A 21,536-nucleotide genomic window follows, 5' to 3' on the forward strand; every position below is an offset into this window, starting at 1 on the left:
GCGTTCAAATACGTATAAAAAAAACTTCTTTCATACTCTTACTCATGAAGATTGGAAGATTAGCAATCGTCTCAGATTTACGATATTGTTATTAATATAGTTTTTCCAGAGCCTAAGAGGCTCTGCACAATCCCATTGAAAGGCATATTAGATAAAGTCTCCTCTCATAACCAATGGGTTTTAACTAGTCGTTTTGCGACAGGATCTTTACGGGTAATATATCTAATGCCACTAGCCACCCATTTTAACTCCAGCAAGCAGGGTGGCGACTAATTAACCCTACAGCATTGAATCAAAGAGGATTGTTGTGATAGTTCCTTACAGCACTAGTAAGGAAAAAACCTTACCATTTTACGAAGTCCAGGGTTCTTACAGTCGCTTATGTCTTCTTTGGTCACCAAGTGCCAGAGGCTTGATATCGCCAACTAGCTATTCCATTGTAATCCGGCAGGAGATTTGAGACATTTCCGACGGATGCTGTTCCTAAGTAACTTACTTCTCTCGGAATAACAACCTTAACCTCCCACATCGACTCAAAATTGAGCAGCAAGATCATAGATTAGAAACGTTCCTCTCTCCAATCCTACCTATCTATTTCTTCGTAGCACAATCAGTCATGGAATGAATAGAGAACATGACTTTGGAGAAACTAGTTACTTCTAAAGAATCATGGTCATGCAGTACTGTTTCTTCATGAAGAAATAGTGATGTATTTTATTTTTATAAGTTTAATTTTTGTATCAAAGAAAATTAAGTCATTACTAAAATTGTGCTACACAAACCAAAACCTCTACGTCGGAAGCATCATTTAAACTCAACGGACCATCGAGTTTAAACTTCGTTTTCGTTTATCAATATTTGATCCATCCCAATCTTTTTAAAACTTTGCTTTACACAGACCGTAATAATTTCTGTCACAAATTTAGGAATTGAGTTATTTTTAACAACCAATAAAATAGGATTTAATTTACTCAAGTTTAATTCTATTTAGTAATTTATTTAACAACATTGCAATAAATAAAAAGTTGGACAGAAAACTCATGCATTTTTTCCTCTTGCATTAAACAGAATTTTACCATGATTTGATCGTCAAATTTAGAGCCTCTTGAATTTTTTGACGAGAAGACCTGAAAGCCGTAAAAATCATATTGTAAATTAGACATTATTCTTAAACTGTTGATGATCTTATGGATTTATCTGTTTACTCAATTAAAATATAATTGTTGAACAGAAAAGTGATAATATAGCTTAATAGGGGGTATTAAACAAGGTTAGAAACACTGTAAGTGAGACAGAAGTGAACGAGCGGAAGGTCTGCCGCTACAAGGCGCACTCTCTCTTCGTCAAATCAATGCAGAGTCAGCCGCAATGTCATCTCAACAGGTACATAGATGGTGTGAGATTGCCACCGGCATCTTAAGTGTTAGGCTTTTTCTGTGTTGTGTTGATTGATTAACTGACAGAAGAAGAAAGTAATGTTTTTAACTTTTTAAATTGTACGTTCTTTATGTTTAATTTAATTTTTTTAAACTTGCAAAGATTAAAATGATTCCTTTAATAAGAATTCTAGAAGGAAGTACTCTTTTATTCCAACTCCAAATGCTTAGTTTAGAATATTTCTTTTTAAGACAGAAAATGTATTAAATTTTTGGTTTCTTGGACTCCTACGTGGATAATATAGAAAAATTAAGAATTTCAGACGGAAAAAACTGTTTTCCATTGCAAACGATCTTAGAATTTGTCACAACAGCACTACTCACACTTAAGGCTGTAAAAAATATACTCTTCCAATTTTTGGACACCAAAGATATTTATTCCTCTCTTCTATTTTAAACATTTCGTTTGGAAGTCATTGACGATATTCAATGAGTATTATATGAGAACGTAATGCTATAATCTATCAGGTAATCTAATAAGATATCAAAAGGCAAGAAGACTGAGAATGGAAATGTGCATTTTTTAATTTTTTATAATGGCTCCAATGTTAAGAAAAATGAAAACTACAATTAAGTCATCCAAGATAACAGATTTACCCGATAAATCAATAAATAAATGAACAGAACAAAAGAAAGCTAAGTGAAAAGACTATTGGTAAGCACATTAATTATGCTTCGAATAAGAAAATATTTTATGTATAAAGCGAAGCTGTGGTAGAAATTTCTAAGGATTCTGCAACATCTAATCTAAATTCTAATTAAACTAATTTAATTATCCTACAAGCCACGAATGAAAAGGTCTACTATAAACCAACTAAGTCTCTACTTAACTCTCTCTTTGAAAATATTGTAATTTCTAGTGAGTAAATAAGCTGAGATTGATACTTTTATGATAATTTTTTCTAATTTTATTTTTATTATCAGATGTTAGGTAAGTGACAGAATTACAATTTGTCCAATTTTTTGGAATGCGGTACAACGGAAATATTTCTCTTGGCCTCCCCGCTTCCATAAAAGAGGTTTTTAGAAGTGATATTTGTTTGGAGTAAATCAACTTTGACATATCTTTCTGTCCCACCAATGACAAAGGAAGCAAAAAGAAGTTATTAACCCATAATAACAACATTATGTAAATTATGACAACCAAAATTAACACATTCCTGAACAGATTTTTTTTTTTTTTGGATTTCGCAAAATGCTTTGATAAAGGTGCTCTCTTTTTTTTATTTTTATTTAAAATCTTTTTCTAATAATTTACAGGATTTGGAGATAGAAATTCAACTTTTATTTTGAATATTTAAATTGAATTTTGTTTAATCATCTATACAGCACTAATAGGAATTAAAAAGATGTTTACCTACATCATCTATTTGAACATTTCAAGAAAAATTACGACTGTTTGGACATTGATCTACTCCGGATAGGTCTAGAGGTTCCAGAAAAATGCTCCTCAGTAGGACGTTGCACGCCACCAAATTTTGGATAAAGGTCTAAGAAAGGCTGTCTAAAGGATTCAAAGAAATCCAATCTTCAGGCAGAGTGATCTTCACTTATCAATTTTGGATAAAGTGGTCTTTAAAGAAGTAATAAGAGCGAAATGCGCTTATGCATATTGCTACATCTAAAATCACCATTTATAAACTCAGTACATACTGACGTTGACGACTCAGGTAGCAACAAAAGAGTAGCTATTGGTAAAAAAATCTCGGAGTACGAATTAATGAAGTAAACACGTACATCTAAAAATCGCAAGAGACCCAGGAAGAGATGGCGAAACTATCGAGTAGGCAAATTATGAACTGATGAACGTAAAATCTTCTAAATTTTTAGGAGCGATCGTCATCGAATTCAGTGATGTTGAATAAGACATTAAAGCAAGGTACGCTGCAGGTAATGAATGTTATTTTGCCTTTCAAAAGTTATTCCGCTATAAAAAGATATGAGAAAATATTGACGTAAAAGAGTAATATTGATAGACCAGAAGTCATTTATGCTAGTAAGCATGGGTGATGTGGAGCGAGCTCTGAATTATAGAAAAGAAAAATCCTCAAAAGGCTTTATGGACAAGTGAAGGATGATGATCGGTGGAGGATTAGGTCGAATATCTTTCTGAGAAAGCTTTAGTTGGCATCTCTCAAGTGTCATTTTAGATATTTAACTATTCTAATTCGCACATATTGGTAGTAAAAGTTTGCTGACAAATTCCTGAGTTGGAAGATAAACGATTACCCATAAATGAAACTTTTTGCTGACTGTTTTCCTGAAATGGTTTTTTCACTGGATCCCCATTTTTTATTCAACACTATATAGTAAAATATGGATAACTTTTAAAAAATTGTAGTTTAAATAAGATAAAAATAAGTATGAACTTAAAATAGGAAGTGTCAGCTACAAGACAAAAATAGTAAGTTAAACTTAAAAACTGAAGGAAATGAGAAAATTGTGTCCCTTCACAAAAAATATTACACCTACTTATTATTAAAACTAGTTTCCGCTTAAGAAGATCAGAAGGAGTTTGATATTAAAACATTAATTCCAGGAGTAAATTGAATCTGAAGTAAAACGACGTTTTAAACGATGTATTTATCACAGATCCGACCTTCAAAGTCCTCTTAACTTTTTTTTTCTTCAAGTTTTCATCAAAGGGAAAAATTGTAAAATAACAACAAGGGCACTACTTCGTCATACTCATTTTAAGCTTCTTTTTTTTCTTCTTCTTTTTTAACTTTTATCAAAACACAAATTCTGCTTAGACAAAAAAAATGTTGTGTTAATACTACATTAGATGAATTTTATTTATACTCAAGCATTAATATATTAAACCAAACTAACTTATATACTTTAAATTCATATCCTGTTTGGAACATACAATTGAAAATCTGCTATGAGAAAAAGAAAACGTTAACCAGAAACTGAAACATGCATTAGGTAAAAGATATGGGTCTATTTTCACTTGGACTTAACACCCAAATTACGATCATTTAGTTTTAGTTTTAAATCCATTTTTAATCTATTTTTGCTTCCATTATATAAAAACTATCCGGTAGAACGATTGTATAAGGGCTGATCGTCAAAAACTGTACAAAAAAGCGTTGTCTTACTTTGACAATTTTTTCCTCTTTTCTTATAAAAGATAATATTCTCAAATCTTGTATGCACGAATTCCTTACTTCTTGTCGAGTAAAATGGTCTTAAATGAAGATTGTTTATAGAAATAATATAATTTTGAATGTTACTTTTTTAAAAGAAAGAAAAGCGGAAGGATCTAGGAAACTAATTGAATGTAAAAGAAATTCTGAAAGAAAGATTAGCAACAAAAAAATTATTTAAATGGAACTTGCACAAAGGAGAATTGCCTCAAGGAGGTGAGAAAGTGGCACTCCTCGAGGAAGAGAAGGAGAGATAGGTTGACAAAAAAAAATGCGAGCATATTGGTAAAGAAGTGGAGGCACGAGCATTATCTAGAGTGAGAGGGAGGAAGATCTATCGGGGCTAAGAGTATCGGCCGCAGGAATTGACATGAAGACGTTCTACAAACGATGATATCTGGTTAAGTACTCTTGTTAAATGTTGGTTCGGAAAGAATCAAAGTTGTATTATTATTATTATTTTGCTTCTAGCAAATATAATAACCTGCGAGCTAACTAGAATTGCACTAAATGTGTTCGAGGTAATTTTAAACGATTTCCTGAACCTATTTTCTTGGTGATTTCTGATTTTAGTTAAAATAATCATCGGCGTTACTGGCCATAAAGGATCAAACCCAGTCTGCGTTTGCCAGATAAAGTTTACTGTCCCAAACGCAGCTCAATACAGCTTGATCTACCTTGAAGTTACAGTTGAATCTTAGAGATTTGTGATCAAAAGAACAAATATTCACAATGGTCATCAAATACTTGAGAACATATTAGTAACAGTAAAACCGTAGAACCATCATAAATGGCAACTTAAAACAAACATACGTAAGTACCCTCTTTCATCATTATGCTCCTAAAATTACGGCAAAAAATTTCAAAAAGTTCCAAAAAGCCCGCTGATGAAAAAATCGTCACAACTTAAACATTTCTTCTGCGTTCAGGTTTTCGGAGGTGGTGTTTATGAATTGTCAGTGTGGATAAGTAAGCGCGAGTGGAATTCGAATCCGTGAGTAGCAACTTTTTATTTGTAGTAAAAATGTAATAAATAGTAAACTATGAGCTTCCACACCATATATGGAAGTTGAACGTTAAGCCACGCGTGTAAAAAGAGACGATTGCTTTAAACGTATTTTAAACTATCAGAATTGACTGAAAAAATATTAAAATACGCAATATATTTAAATATATCTTGGTTTAATCAACTGAGGGGCACAACCGGCTTCTCGTTTAAACACAGGTGCTCATGGATTGGATTATTACGCTAATGGCGTGACCTAAACTTTTGGCGGGAAATCGCTAACTCTAGAACCTCACTTCTGTTTATTGTAAGCTCTTAAATTGATAAAGTTATTCTGATTTTTTACTGATAACGTTGCTAGTTAGAGTGATCAAGTTACAAAGATTGTGCCTGCCACAATCATTGTGCCACTATGGCTATAATCGCAGTGATGGATAATGTTTCAGTAAGGCAAGTTTTTGTGATTCAACTCCTTAAATAATGTATTTGTTTTGTGCGTTTTGTGCTTAAGAAAAGTACTATGCTTTTATAGGTTTTTCGTTAGGTGGTTAAGGTGGTCTTTGAGAAAGCTTTCCTGCAGTGAGAGGCCACTCTATCCTCTGCGATCCTGCCAATCCTACGGAGTCTTATCTCCTTTGCTTCCGTGACAGGAATTAACAGGTTTTTTTTTTTGGTTCTTCAATTTTAATAATAGTCTTATACGTCTTAACACATTGGGTATGTTTCTTAGCAACCTGTAGTTTTTCTAAAAACCCAAAAAATTCTGTCGAAGATTCAGATTGTGATTTAGCAAGTGAAAGCGATTATGTGACTGGAGATAATATCCAAGGGCAACTTGGTCCGTAAACTACTCAGTGTGCATTGACTACTAAAAAACCTTAACTGTATCTAGTTTGCACAACTTGTTCACCATCAAACATCGTGCGCTGTTAACCGAATCTTCACAATGCTTAATCTTAATTTGAGTAACATATTTGTAATATCTGTTACCCTTGCTGTAATAATCCACTTTACCTGAATTATTTTTCGAATTGCTCTTCAAATCAGTTAAATTCACCACAAAGCGAAGAAAACTAGTTTCTGAAAAAATTAAAAAATAAAAATAAATAAATAAAAAATTACATGACTTGGTATTTCAAGAAGAAGCCATTATTTAACAAAATAAATGTATTTTTTCACAAATCAAAATCATTTCCATCATAAAAATAAAAAATAATTCACGATTCTAATTTCAGAGCCGTATGGCGAATAAACTAGTATGCATGAAAATCAAAGGGGAATGTTGGGATTGGTCCCTTTTCGTTCCGGAAAGTGAAACAGTTAAATGTTATGTCTGTTTCCGTAGTACAATGTATGTACTAAAGATGATTGTGCTCTCCCAACTGAAATCTATGGAAAAATAAAACTTACCTAAAACACAGACGGACAATTTTCATTAGTATATTCACTCTACAATTTTTGAGAAGCTTAGTAGTCTCCAGAAGAAGTAATACTGTACAAGATTCTGTGAAGACCATTTCTTTCATACGCTTCAGCGACACAAACTCTAACGAATATTGAAAAAAAAAGAAAAAGTTCTTCTTATCTTTGAATGAATGCTGCTCTGACGAATTTTTGAGCGCTCACGAGATGAAGAAGGTTGGAGTAGATGGAACAGCGACAAATACATATAATATTTGACGAAATAGATCTAGTCGGTTTTAATTAAAATGTGGAAGCTTAAATGCGGTTGGTCATGTGTCTAGAATGAATCCCAAAACTTTTACTAAAAGGACTAGATTAGTGGCAGAGTCCTAGGTTGACGACCGATTGAAACCAAGTTTCAACTCATTCGACTCAATACTAATATGGGCTCCCTTACTAACCTTGTAGGATGGAAACTTGTGTGTCTACAAAGAACAAGTGGCAAGTACACACAGATACAAAGCATCTACTAACTTAAAAAACAGAATAATACCGGCTAGGGCACAAAATAGACCTCGTCGACTAAAACCTAAATTACCCCTGGAAAATTCCAAAATTTAACACTTATTCGATGATTTAATTATTACTAATTTCTATTCTCATCGTATAATTGTTGTAAAATATCTCTCCAAACTTGAATGTTATTATAACATATCTCTCTGTACTCTTTTTGCATAAGACTTGATATAATTTTTGTAACGCAAAAATCGGTCGAATTCCTCTTTTACTAGCCAAAAATTCGAACAATACATCGCTAGTATGGATTTAGGGACTTTCGAGTCTCAGTATTGTATTGTGCGCATGTTTGAGGAACAAAAATATTTCAAAAATTGCAAAAGCTTTAAATTTTATGATATATTTCATGTGACTTTAAACAGAATAGAGAATAACAGAGATTTTAAATATATATCATTGTGTTTGACTGATTTTTTTTGCCTCCTCAAAAAAATAAAAATAAATAAAAGTAAAGAGTAAGTTACAGGTACGAATGAATTGTACAAGGCAATTTAGGTTATCCCTGTTTGATACAAGGCTCCTAACAATGTGTTTTGTTTCTACATTTGTGTGGCCTTATGTATTCGGTGGGGGTGGAACGGATTTTGAGCAATTGGAGTTGGTGTACATATATTTTATGTATACACAATTTGTATATATGTGTTTTGGAAATATGTGTGTTTGTGTGGCAGAGGAAAAGTAAGGAGAAGAGAAAGTGAAGCAGGGGGAAGTTGGAGCGGTAATAAAATATCAGCGGGCGCTGGCCTAGAACTGCGCGTGCGCTAGTCATCTTCAGAATGGGGGCGGCATCTGTACAGCATCCGCGCGAGTGGAGAGCAAGACACCCTTATCGAGAGTACGTGGTAGAACTCTTGTGAGAACTATCTTCTCTTTTTTTTAGGCTTCCTTTTTTACTTTCCCATTTCTTCTATTCTCTTCCTTTTCTTTAGTATTTTCTCTAGCAAGAAAATCCTTTCTTATTTTAGTGATTCAAATAAATTAATGAAATATACATATATGTATATATGCATATGTATTAAAAATTAGTGATAGTGTCAAGTGGGCTGTTAGTTTTATTTTTATTATTTTTAATAGTGTGGACTGAGTGATATTTCATCAACACCTTATAGCAGCCAAACTGTAATATCGGTTGGATTTAAGGTTAGTACATAATTTAAATCCAACTCACTTAATCATCCCACTGTTTATTAAATTTCATTAAAAACTTCTCATGGTAATAATATTTCAATTTAATTGCATAATTTCTTCACTATTATCTAAAAATCCATTGAATCTCTTCAGATTCCATGCCACAGATAAATTATGTCTTAGAACCCAACCTAAAGCTGCATATTGCATATAACTTAGAGGGCGCTCTTACCTTAAGAAAAATTCTTTCAACACCATTAGTTGTCAATTATAAATTTTCTTTGAATAAAGTAGGGTAATGTTAACAAGTGAAATGCTAATCCAGTAAGAGCAAGTAAAACAAAAAACTTAAATTCATGTGGACACCAAACTTTCTGAATTTCTATCATTGGATAGTTAAGGGGTTGCAATTTAATGCCTATTTAAAAAGATGGTCTGTTGCGTGGATTTAAATTTATAATAAACATTTTTATTAGTATTATACTTTTTATTATAATTAATAGTTTTGTTTTTTTTGGCCTGCCTTGCCTTTTTGAACTTGCAAATTTAATCAACATTTTTAATAAATTTATCTTTTTAGAATTAATTTATATTTATTAAGGAACTAACTTTATTTAACTTTGAGTGAGTTTTGAGAATCATGTAGTCTTGTTCAGTCTCTTTTATTATTTGAACTTCCATTGCTCTTTTAGTTGACCATCACAAACAACTGAAATAAATTTTACAGTAACATTGATTTCTTTTGTTTCAATTAAGAATAAAACAAAACCAAAAGTTGAAAAAGCAAATTAAAGTAAATAAAATCATTTTTTTTGTTTAGCATTTTACAAAATGTTTCATACAAAACTGAGAATCCCTTATGAGCCCAATAATATGCCCATTTACGGAACAATTGTATTACGGAAAGGGACTTTCAATTACAGGATTTTCGGTCAGAAGATGATACACTTGTTAGTTTAGCTTAACAATAATGAGGGGCTAATGTATTATGAACTTAATACATAAATTTATTCAATTGTGGATTAGAATGTGTAGGTGTACTGTTCTAGGCTTTCCCTTCTCCTTTAATTTAGTTCTTAAAGATCACTTTTTTAAATATTTAGATGAATTGGTTTTAAAAAAAATCTATCAATAAATCAATTTTAAATTTATATGTCCTTGTTGAAGTGAAATATCCTCACTTTTTATATTCATCCTTCCAAATTTAAGATTTTCAAAATTCGGTTCTAGCTGAAAATACCAATGACAGGAAGTTCAACAATATTTTTTTTAGTTCATAATGTGAGATTGCGTAAGAAATTTGAAGCGATATTTTGAGAAAACTCCTCAAATTATGGGATCGTTTCATGAAAATTCAAATTTTACTTTTCCGTTTGAATCGCTAGGATCATTACTACAAAAAAGTACCATTTTTGCTGAATTGTTTTCCATAATCTTTTATGAGTACTGTAATCAAAGTAGCTTAGTGCCAACAGAACGCACTCTGTCAAATTGAAGAAGTTATTGGCTATGAGTTCCCATCAAGAAAACATTTATTGTACTTTGCAACTATAATTAGAATACATCAAACAAACAGAAATAATGAACATTGCGTTTCTGTTGTAAAAGTTTTTGTTGAATAAGTTATACCAAGTTTACGAAATTTTAGTTCTCTATAGTTTTAATTAACTTCTAATACAACTCCTTGAGACCTTAATGGAGTTAATACTTTAATAGAATCTTATCAAAACATCTCATTATCATCATGCCTGAAAAATTCTACAATACTAAGCTGCCTTCAACAACAAATAGAAGATTCATTACTTTGTGTAGCAATCTAAACTGAAGAGATAATATAAGAAGTGTATTCAGCAGCAATTGAAATTCTCCACATTCTTGATTTATTCGCTAATGTTACACTTGTCACTATTCAAATTCTCTAGATCAGTTGTACAGAGCGAGCTGCTTGTTACATTTTCCAGGACTGATGATATTGTCACAACTAAATTTATAAATTAGTTCAAGAGATAATTTACATGTTTGATGAGGATTTGAGGTTGCTAAAAACTAATTAATTATTTGGTTTGGATCTTTTCATTTTATATTTTCTTATAAAATAGCTCTAACCATTTTATTGAAATTTCGTTAATATTTGACCACATTTAGGCCTATTAATGTATTTTGCCTGGTAAATTGATTTCTTGGGGATTCTTACAAACTGCGACCTTAAGTTATCCGTCTGAACTATTTTCTGTTCTGCACATTTAAATAATGTACCTTATTACAAGCAAAAGTTCATCTTTGATGATTTTTTTTTAACTTCCTTATATCCACAATAGAAGAGAGAAATGTTCTATCAAATTTTTTATGTAATTGAGATTTCATTCGTAATGCGTAACCCCTGGAATCTGGGAAACAGAATTAATAGTGGCTCCATAATTTTGTCTTTTGTTTTTGACTTTATTTGTTAGACTACCGATTTACACCACTTTTGTTAACATATTTTCCTTTAAAAAGTGATTTTAAGTGGATTATCGTGTTTTTTGACACTATACTTGCAATCATATACATTATGTTCAAAAATTTACATAATAAATTAACAGTCCAAAGAACTCTTATTTGGGCTCAGAAAAACAGATATATCTAATGAAAACTCGGTTGTTTGTTTGTTCATTGCTTCGTTTTTTGTTGCTTAATTGATTTATTTAATTCCGTTTCACAGAACTGTATTTTATAACTTACTTTATTTTCATTTCTTTGACGTTGTGCTTATACATATTCATACAGTTGCTTTTTATTTAATTATAAAGTTCCCAGATAAAGCCATCGTACGCAAATAAAGAGTGTAATTTAGAAGGTTAAGAGACATTGTGCATTGATAATGGCCTTCCACTCACTATCTAGACTTTTCTGACATTTCACTCGCATAATAATTGTAGTTTATGTTAATCCTATAGCTGTTGGAGAATAATTGTGACTAATACTTAGTCTACAAAATCACCAGTTCAAAGCATAGTACTAAATTTTTGTAGAGGAATAGATGTGTCATTTGCGCGTTTTAAAGCAATTCCATTTAAAGACAGTTGTTTGTTGCTTTTATTTACTTATTTATTTGTTGCTTTTATTTTCCTTAATTCAATTTTCAAAAAATAGAAAATTATAAACGATAGTTAAGAGTTGTGGGTAAAGTTTTCTGCAATAATGAATCAACTAATAATTTATAAATTATTACTACTGATTTCACACCAATTTTTCCTGCTGCTCTTTTTAAAAATGAAATATTTCAATCTACTGTTTTCGGTGCTCAATTAAGAGTTTGACTGTTAGACATAAATTGATTAATAACGGGCATGTTTCAACTGTTTTATGAAAGCATACTCTGTCACCGACATTCATTTCGTTAACTGAAATGTAATTACTTAGCTTAATTAATCTTTTTATTTGCTTAATTAATTTTTAAGTTGCTTAATTGTCTTGGAAAATGGTTAGCTTTTTTCTTCTTTTTTTTTGACAAACTAGTTTTGTTTCGTGTAATTAAGTTATGAGATTAATACCTGGGGCTGGCAATGCAGAAGACTTCACATGTACTTAGGCCACACATTTTTGAATGTGATCAACATTAGTTCATTGATTAGACAAGAATTACCCTCTTAAATGATATAAGCAGCCGCTAAACCGTAAACCGCCGTTTAGAGCGATTACACGGTCCTATTAAATCATTAATTTGCAAAACAGTAAAAAAAAATGCTACAATTCTGAGTAGATAAAAAGCGGGAAACTATTTTTGGCCAATGGTAATTGACTTTTTTTCCAATGGTAATTTTTTACATTAACCACTTAATTTTGTTTTTCGAAATAACGATTATTTTAATCAATACAATTTCGAGTACTTCATTTAGAATTTAGTCTTTAAAATGGAAGTTCAGTCGAACCTCTCAAGAACGTACACTGGCGAGGGAAAGCAAAGTGGCCGCTGTTTGGAGGTGGTCGTTAGAAGGAGGTAGGCAAGTTTCATAATGAAAACATATAGGTTTTTTCCAAACATCTATTTAAAAATTGTTTATTATTAATAGATTTAAAAACGTACATAATTGCATAAAATTATTTAGCTATATGATATGCATCAAATTTTTCTTAATTATTCAAAAAATATATCAAAAAACTACATATTATTGAATTAATTAATAATTTTTATAATAATCATCACATTTATTCATAACAATAATAATTTATGGTAAAATTACCATCATACTATCATCTATTATTAGAAAAATAGAACAAACCTTTCGGTTAGTTGACGATGGCTCGATTTGGTTTTTGCAAAATCTTCCAACACATTTATTTTCTCTTCTAGAGATAACCACTTTCGTTTGAGAGACATATCGGAACAGAATAATATTGTTCGTCCAAAGTAATATTGAAAAATGATTAAAATGGTACAAGATATATGAGCTGATATAGGAAACTTTTAGGGAAAACCAGAAAGAAAGAAAAACTTGAGAGGGGATAATTATTTTGATCACCGCGTCAAACGAACTTTAAATAATAAGGTGGTCGTTGGTGGGAGGTGAAACATTTAATCCGTTCCCCAAAATCAATGTCCGCGGTCGCTATGTAGAGTGTCCGTTAGACGGAAGTCCTTTTATATAGAAAGTGTATAGGGGTAAAACGGGGAAATCCAAAAACCGTCCGTAAATGGAGGTGGCCGCAAGTGAGATTGTCCTTTATAGGAGGCTCGAATGTATTGCTACCTGAGATTTTCGACGTGTAGTTTTAACCAGAAATAAACTTTTGGAATCCAGTCTTCTGAATTAAAACGAGAATTATTGAGGTAATAACGGAATGAGTATGTATGTTGAATTATGTGTGATATTATTTATATTAGCCATCTTGTCTGATTGCGTGTCCTTCCTTGGTTCTTTTCACTGTTTATTACAGTTTGAGGACCGCTGAATAGCTAGAGCAAAATCCTTTGGAGAAAAAAAAAAAGACTGAAAAACGGCAGGATAACAGCATAATTAAAAGTATTAGAAATGCCATCACATTTTCGAACAGTTATTCGGAAGAATCTGCAACTAAAGTTTTTTCTAAGAATGAAGTGTAGGTCTCCAGTTATTTAAGCTGGAGATGGTAAAAAGTGAAGCTAAGTAATAAAAATAAAAAATTGTTTTACTTTGGCTATTTGAATTTGAGGCAGGTAAGTCTTATTGGTATTATGGGCGACTGGTAATTCTTCAGTATAACGTAAGAGTATTGGAAAATAAATCTCCAAAGAAACAATCCGGAAAAATCTAAAATTATGAAGATTAGAATAGAATGACGAACGACAAAAGAATAGAACCAATAAGTACTACTAGATACATGGGAGCGCACCTTGACGAAATCTGATACTTGTAGGGCGAAATAATCGAAGGGATTCGTCAAACACTGATATTATTTGCGGTCAAAACTTTTGATCTATTACTACCTTGTTTAGTTAAGGCCAATAGTTATTAATTAAATTTGGGCAGACGTCTAATTTAGGACATGTTTTGCCACTTTTGTTTCATGTTACTTACTTAAACGTAAATTAAGTGAATTGGTAACTTTGAATACAATTTGTTTTCTTGTAAAAAATAATTAAAATAAAAAAAAATAGAAAAATTGAAATAATTTATTCATAAACATGTACTTTATTAAGTAAAATAAATTAAGACTTCACAGGCCTTTCTTGCGATGTAGATCGTTACAAAAAATTTTGCACATTGGTAACAGTTATTTAAAAAACTAAAAAAGTATTTTACTTCGGCTGACGAGTAATAATTCGGTGGCGCTACATAATATCAGAATCTGTGTTTCTTTAAGTCAGGCACGACTTCATATTCTATGCAATTCGTTGTTCACTTATATTTACTTAATTATTCTGAATTAATTATTGCGATTATGAAAGTTTGTGACTTATTCACATATACACATATGCACACATATGAATTGATTCATGAAGAATATAGAGTTTTTTTCTGCTGCAAAGTAACTTAAAAAGTTCTTAACTTTGTTACTAATAGATTTTAATATTTTTTAATTGCTTTAAATGAAAGAAAAAAAATGCATTTGATGTAACTTACTTTGAAAGATAGTGAATTTAATTTTGTTTAAATAAATAAATGGCCAACAACATCTTTTTTTAGGCGAATTCTTTAAGAAGCATTAGTTCATCATCTTACCACTGCTCTCTGGTCTCTACTTTCAGCCCTTTATTCCTCTTTCTAAAACTTGCCATTATTTCTTCCCAATTCTACTTTCTAGCCATTATCCTTACCCACGGTACATTGTGTTTTGGCCTATTTCTCGCCAAACTCTTCCATCTGACAAAACTCGCAAACTGTTTTGAAGAAATTGTTTCAAAAGATGAAGCCTTTATGATCATATTTACTTCTCCCCTCATTCTTTTAGAAGCTTGGACTAATGTGGTCTGCTCGCTGTTAAAAAACTGTCAAGAATACTGTATAAACTCGGATTACTTTTTTGGAATCTTGTTTTTTCTGTTGTACCTACATTCTAAATAAAATAAAAAACAAACATTTTCTTTCTCCGGTTTATTTTTTAAAATTTATTTATATTTTTTGCCAACATAGATTGATCAGCACTTCTTAAAGCATTCTTCTTGCTGATTCTTTCCTTAAAACGATGAAGAAAATTTAGTTATTTTAAGAAGTATTTCATACTCTTAGACAAATTTTATCTCACGTGTTATGACATCCTGGCCCTTCTTTGCAAACCTCTTCTATTTTCTTGAATAACAGTTCCTTTGAAGTTTTTATTCTCCATAGATGCTTCTAAATTTAGAAACGATTTCAATGGAATTCTTTCTTCACATTTACTTGTCCTCACATTTTTACAGACACCTGAACTGTTTTATTTTTCTTCGTTCATGACCTCTAGACCTGTAATTTCCACTCAAGGTGATGGTCTTTTTGTTGTTGATGTTGTTATTATTATTATTATTATTATTATTATTATTATTATTTACAATAGTTTGTTCTTATCTCAATTCACTAGATATCCCTTTTATTTTAAGATAATCTTTTGATTAATTAGTTAATGTTCATTAACTATACTTGTTATGCACTCTTAAAGCCGTTTATATTTAGGACTTGTATACTAACGTGGAAGAAAGTACTGTTTGTAACGTTTGTATAACTTAACTAATACTCGTTCAATTTGAACAAAATAAGCATTACTGGCATCGTTACTTCTCTGCCAACAAGGAACAAGTTGATTTATTCCAATTCTTTCAAAATTGGGTCGACGGGATTCAAGAAATTTGCCGTATGTCTCTATTTCCAGATCATCAAAGCTTGAAGTTCTTCCGGCAAGAAAGTTTATTCAGGTGATTGAAATGGTACTTCTTTGGTTTGTGGGCGAGACAGAAGTAGATCTCCAATTCGTTCTATTTTTGGGCGGTGATTTATGAAACGTGTGGGCGGACATTTTCTATGTTATAGGCTTGGACCCATTCTGTTGAACAACGTTTGCTGTTAATGGCGTAATTTCCGTTACATTTCGTCGAGTATTTGACAATACTCTTTGTATTGCCGAATTGTTGCCAGAAATATACAGAGGATGATACCTTTTTTTTATAATAGATTGTTTTTGTGCGCAATGCAGTGAAGAAAAAAATCTTTAAAGTGCCTATTTCTGCCAATTTTCAAGTGATACCCATGTATCGAATATTTTTTTAAGTAATGTGCTTCAAACCATCCACAACAGCTAACGGTACGATGCCTTTCTTCGAATTCAAAATCTTTGGGCAGAAATTTGAGGAACCATCCCTGCACTGTGTTTTCCCTAACCTTTCATTTGGGGAGCGCATAAACTGTTATCATTTTTGGTGACTCAAACAGCAATAATTTTTCGAGTCATCATCTACACTGAATCCTAGTTTGAACACATATATTGTTTCATCGTCATGACGCAAATGATTCTGAAAAAATTGGAAAACAATAATGGTTTAGTAAAAAAAAAAAATGGCCCGTTCTTAACGGAAAATTTCCAATAAAATGTTTTAACATTAGCACGTAATTAAGAAAATATTTCATTGAGAAAACTGTTTGAAAGTCACACGTTACAAAATCCGCAGAAGTTTTCTTCCAATCACATTTTATGTCACAAGATTAACAAGACTAAGTAGTTAATGGTGAATGATTCTAACAAAGTTTGCTTTCTGTTTAATAACTTGCAATGAGAAATTACTGGATTATGTTTTATGAAATTCAAAGAACTATTTTTTTCTTTTATCTGGGCAAACTATACCATGAGAAAAATTTAGATACGGAACACAAGAATTAAGATTTTTTTTTTTTAATTCCTAGGAGTTTCTTAAAGCTCAATGTGACATTGTTGCCTGCAACGAGAGAACATTAGAAAAAGTAACAGTGAGAGATTTTAAGCGAATTAAGTTAAAAACTATAAATAATAAATAACTTTCCTGGACAAAGTTAAATGAGAAAGCATTTAACCAAAAATTGTTCTGTCTGTCGAGTTGTTTAAATTATTAACCGTCTTTCAGTTATTTAAACAAATAATTAGTTTTATTGAAACAGTTGAAGCTTTTTTTGTTTTTTATATCTGTGAGTTACAAATGATTATAGATAGTATTCTGATTCACATTCACTGTTTATTATTTACACATTGTTATGATTGAAGTGCCCCTATAGGGAATCATCTATATTTTACAACGTTGTTCAAGTATTTAGCGACTTCTTCTAGTAGTTCTATTTTAGTCTAAACTAATTTTGCCCTTCTATAGTTTATTTCTACAAAATGGGCCTTAAGTTCCTGGACAATGAGACAAAGGTCACGTGAACGTTCTATAGCTGGGTTCTAGGTAGCTCAAAAAGTTCATCTCTTGCACTTAATGGAAGAGATCAATCAAACATTTCTTAGCAAAATTCTTTGCCTAATTAGGCTTTAATTATTAATATAACCTTTACTATTTTACGACGCAGTTTCTCTTTTTTTTTTTTAAACAAATTTGAACTGTTTATAAAATGAATAAATAATAAATAAATAAATAAAATGACGCGAACATTTTATAAACATTACTTTTCTGTGAGTACAAATAGTAATGGAAGATCTCATATATTTTCCGTGATATGTCTATTTTATCGCATACTATTCTCTGCTAAGTGGAGTGGAAATAAAAGGCTTGAATCAACTTACAATTGTAGATTTAGTATACTAGGAAAGTATCCATTAGAGTTTAAGTTTAGAACCATTCATAGCAGAATATTTTTGTTTTCTTTATTATTTTTCTGAACATTAGAGGTTACGTAATTTAAAATTGCAGAACAATTTATTCCATTTTAAATTTCATTGATCTCAGTTTACTTCACATACGTGTATCCACCGGCTATCATTTGGCCCTATTTAAACACATTGCATTAGTGAAAGTAAATTTAACTGTTTGTAACTAACTATAAAATTTGTAACTCGTGTTTTATTATCACCACAATTTTGCACAATAGTATCTAGCTATCGTTTATAAGTTTATGAGGTACATTAATTTATAGGGTATAATAATAATAATAATAATAATAATATAGTGTGTTTTATTGATTTCATATTTACAAAATTCACATAAACAAGACATTACACAACATAGGCATGGACCAAGGTCCGTCCGCCAAGTTGACCATCGATAAACAAAATTTATGCTCTGTACTAAATTAAAATAAACACTTCTAAATTAGGAATATACAATAAAAATAATCTAAACAAGAACAAAATACATAGATAAATCAAGACTTTTTCTTCATTTAATAATAACTGATTATAATATATGATTTTAAGGGCAGATTCATAAATCACCAGCCTAATAATTAAACTCATTAATTAAAAATGACCTGTATTTCAAAGCAGAGGCAGTATATTTATAAAGTTTTTCCCATCCATAAAGACCATTTAAATAATTTATTACTTCTTGTAAGGGGACAAACCGTTCACCGAGCCATCTTAATCGCCATTCCTGTAATACAGGGCACAAACCAACAAAATTTACCACATTTTCTACATCGCCAGTATTACATAGTGCGCACCTGTACTGACTTTCACCCCTACTCACATGAAAATTCAATTTAAGTAGCTGGCCCCTCAATTTCATGATGGTACTAATCAGACCAATTGCGTTACTATCATTAACATAATTATCAGACGCAAGTTCTAAATTTAATTCCTTGTACAACTTATGGAATCTTGAATTTTTCATACCATTAACTAAATTACTTTTAAACTCTATCTGAATAGCGCTTAACAAATTGTCTGCTGAGCCCTCGTAGTTGCCCCTAATTACTTGATCTGAAGAGCTATATCTACTGCACAGATCCGTGTATTCTTTAAACCAATATAATTTCTTACTAATAATTGTATTGGCTAAAATTCTAGGGAGGCGTTGGTCCGGCATTGACAATACTTTTTGAACATATTTGTAGTGCAAGTTAAACGTAAATAAAAACAGAGGGTTTGAGCTTGTTTCCGTATATAAAACATAATGCGGGGTGTTCAAAGGCAGTTTGAATAGTTTTTTCAGGAAAAAGGTATTTAATTTTTCAACTTCCTGAATACGAAGAAAACCCCACACTTGGGCTGCGTAACAAATTATAGCCCGCATCACGAAATTAAAAATAGTAAACTTAGCGCTCAGAGGTACATCACTATTATTAATCAGATCCGTGTACGTTATCATAATAGCTGACTTAGATAAACTTAACTTCTCTACAAAGTGACGGGTCCAGGATAATTTAGGGGTTAGGCCGACTCCCAGATACTTATAAAAGTTAACAATTTCTAAATTTTCCCCATTTAATCTCCAGGTTTCCTTCCTCGCTAATTTGCCACCATTTCTGAACACCATAACCTTCGATTTATTCAGATTAACGGCTAAATTCCACTTATTAGAATATTCTCCCACGCGATCGATCATTTTTTGAAACACATGCGGGTCCGAAGCCAATAGCACGATATCGTCCGCGTATAGCAGGCATCGTATATTTCCTCGACCGATGTACAATATAGGGTATAAATTATATGTAGACCGCTCCTTTTACATTTCAAAATTAAAAAGAAAAAGAAAAGAAAAAATCAAACTTGCAAAACAGAAGGTTCAAAGTGCTTTGACTTAATAAAGTTGAGCGTGTACATAAAAAACGATCCCTTGAAATAAATGTGAAAAAAAACTTAGGGATTTGAATACTACAATAGTTTCTCTGCAGAATCTTTCATGGTTTTGAAGAATATTAAATGTTGAATATTTTTAGAAATTTGAGATAGCTTATTGCTCGAAAAAAAAGAAAGGAGAAAATCTGAGATGAAATCGTTTCAAAATTATGGTATTTGTTTAATTATCAGTTCTCATATGAAATAAATATGATAGATTTTTAACTTCCTAGAAACATTTTTCATCACATTGTCCAGTGATGTTACAATATGCCATTTTCGAGTGAACACTATAGGGAGGCCGGCAGGTTACTGAAAAACTGTGCTATATTGACCTTAAACGTTGACGTTCCCATTTTTATGGAGAAACGCTTCAAAAGTAGCGGCCCACATTTATTTTACGCCCCCTTACATGTACATATGTATGCATAATTGATAATTCTGATGATTTTTTCTAGAGCATCCTAAAATACTGAAAAAAAAGAGATAATAATTGTGTGTACACATGAAAAATCAATAAAATCTTCGGCCTTTTTCACAATAATTTAGCTTCAACTTCAGCACACATCTAACTCCGAGGAGTGTAATCGTACTTTTACTGGATTAGTTAAATATAGTTTAGTCTAAAGTTAAATTAGTTTGATATTGGTTATGGTCCAACATTGAACAAACTTATTTATTATTCATCAACTGGGAGAAACGCTAGCCCACGTTATTCACAGCTCTGGTAGGCTTACTCTGCCATCCCACCAGGGTAGTGAATGTACGATTTGCTTGCGTGCTTGTATTAAGCTGGAGTTGTGCGTGGGCTAAACCCAAATAGTTGCAGACGTTAACTAGTTCTGTAGTTTCTATGTTTTGTATTGTGAGTGGTCGAGGTGTCAGTCAGGATATGTCAATAGTTGAGAACCACCCGCTGGAACGCCAAAGTCCTTGAAGAAGTGGTTAATCCTCTTCCAAACATAGGACTCTTTAATAAAAAATATAATAGTTAGATAATCTATTATTATTATTATTATTTTTTTATGATTTAAGGCGCGTCAACATCTAAGGTTATTGGCGCCCGAAGCTTTTTCCAGTGCCCTGCCGGCCTCCGGACAGTGTTCTCTCGTTACAGACAACACTGTCCATCACCGGACAGTGAGCTGTAAGAAGCTCCTAGGAAGAGAAAATCTAAGGGTCAGCAGCTGGATTCGAACCCGGGACCTCCGCGTGGGAGTCCAGTATGCTAACCTCATAGCTAATCCCTTCCCTAACTATTATTATTTTTTATCTTTTATTGAAATTTACAACTGCAACAATTGCTGCAACAAACAAATGTGGTACACGATAAAAAAATAAATATCAGGAAATACGAGTGGAGAAGGCACCCAGTAGAGTCCACTCCGTTATCGTGGACATATGTTAGTCTGCTCTTATGATGAGAGTAGATCGCGAGGCCATCTTCACTTCAGTCTTCTTGGAGGATCACCTGGTTTTGCAGAAGAAGATAGTTAGTTGTTCGATTAGAGCGTTAGGATGAGCTGCTGTAAAGGAATGAAATTTGAGAAAACGAGTTTTAGTAATATCTTTAATGAAAGGGATTTTGAGGTCATTATGGATGGTGAGGTTAGATACATAAAACGTTTTTAAGAGCGTTAAGAAGTTTTCGTAGTATTTGTAACT

General features: G+C 31.8%; 1 protein-coding gene across 5 annotated transcripts in view; it reads left to right on the top strand.

Moving 5' to 3' along the window:
• The first annotated feature begins 8,341 nt into the window (after nucleotides 1–8,341).
• Nucleotides 8,342–21,536, top strand: part of LOC141453498 (cyclic nucleotide-gated channel alpha-3-like) — a 98,078-nt gene continuing 84,883 nt past the window's right edge. The window contains exon 1 of one of the 5 annotated variants that reach the window (XM_074126829.1): nucleotides 8,342–8,711. The gene's annotated coding sequence lies outside the window, so the exon portion shown is untranslated. The remainder of the gene's footprint in view (nucleotides 8,712–21,536) is intronic. The other 4 variants (XM_074126830.1, XM_074126828.1, XM_074126832.1 and 1 more) reach the window with 4 other exon arrangements.

The sequence above is a fragment of the Rhodnius prolixus genome, unplaced genomic scaffold (genome assembly GCF_049639745.1).
Source record: "Rhodnius prolixus isolate KJV_2025 unplaced genomic scaffold, Rpr scaffold_3, whole genome shotgun sequence".
Taxonomy (NCBI): Eukaryota; Metazoa; Arthropoda; class Insecta; order Hemiptera; family Reduviidae; genus Rhodnius; species Rhodnius prolixus.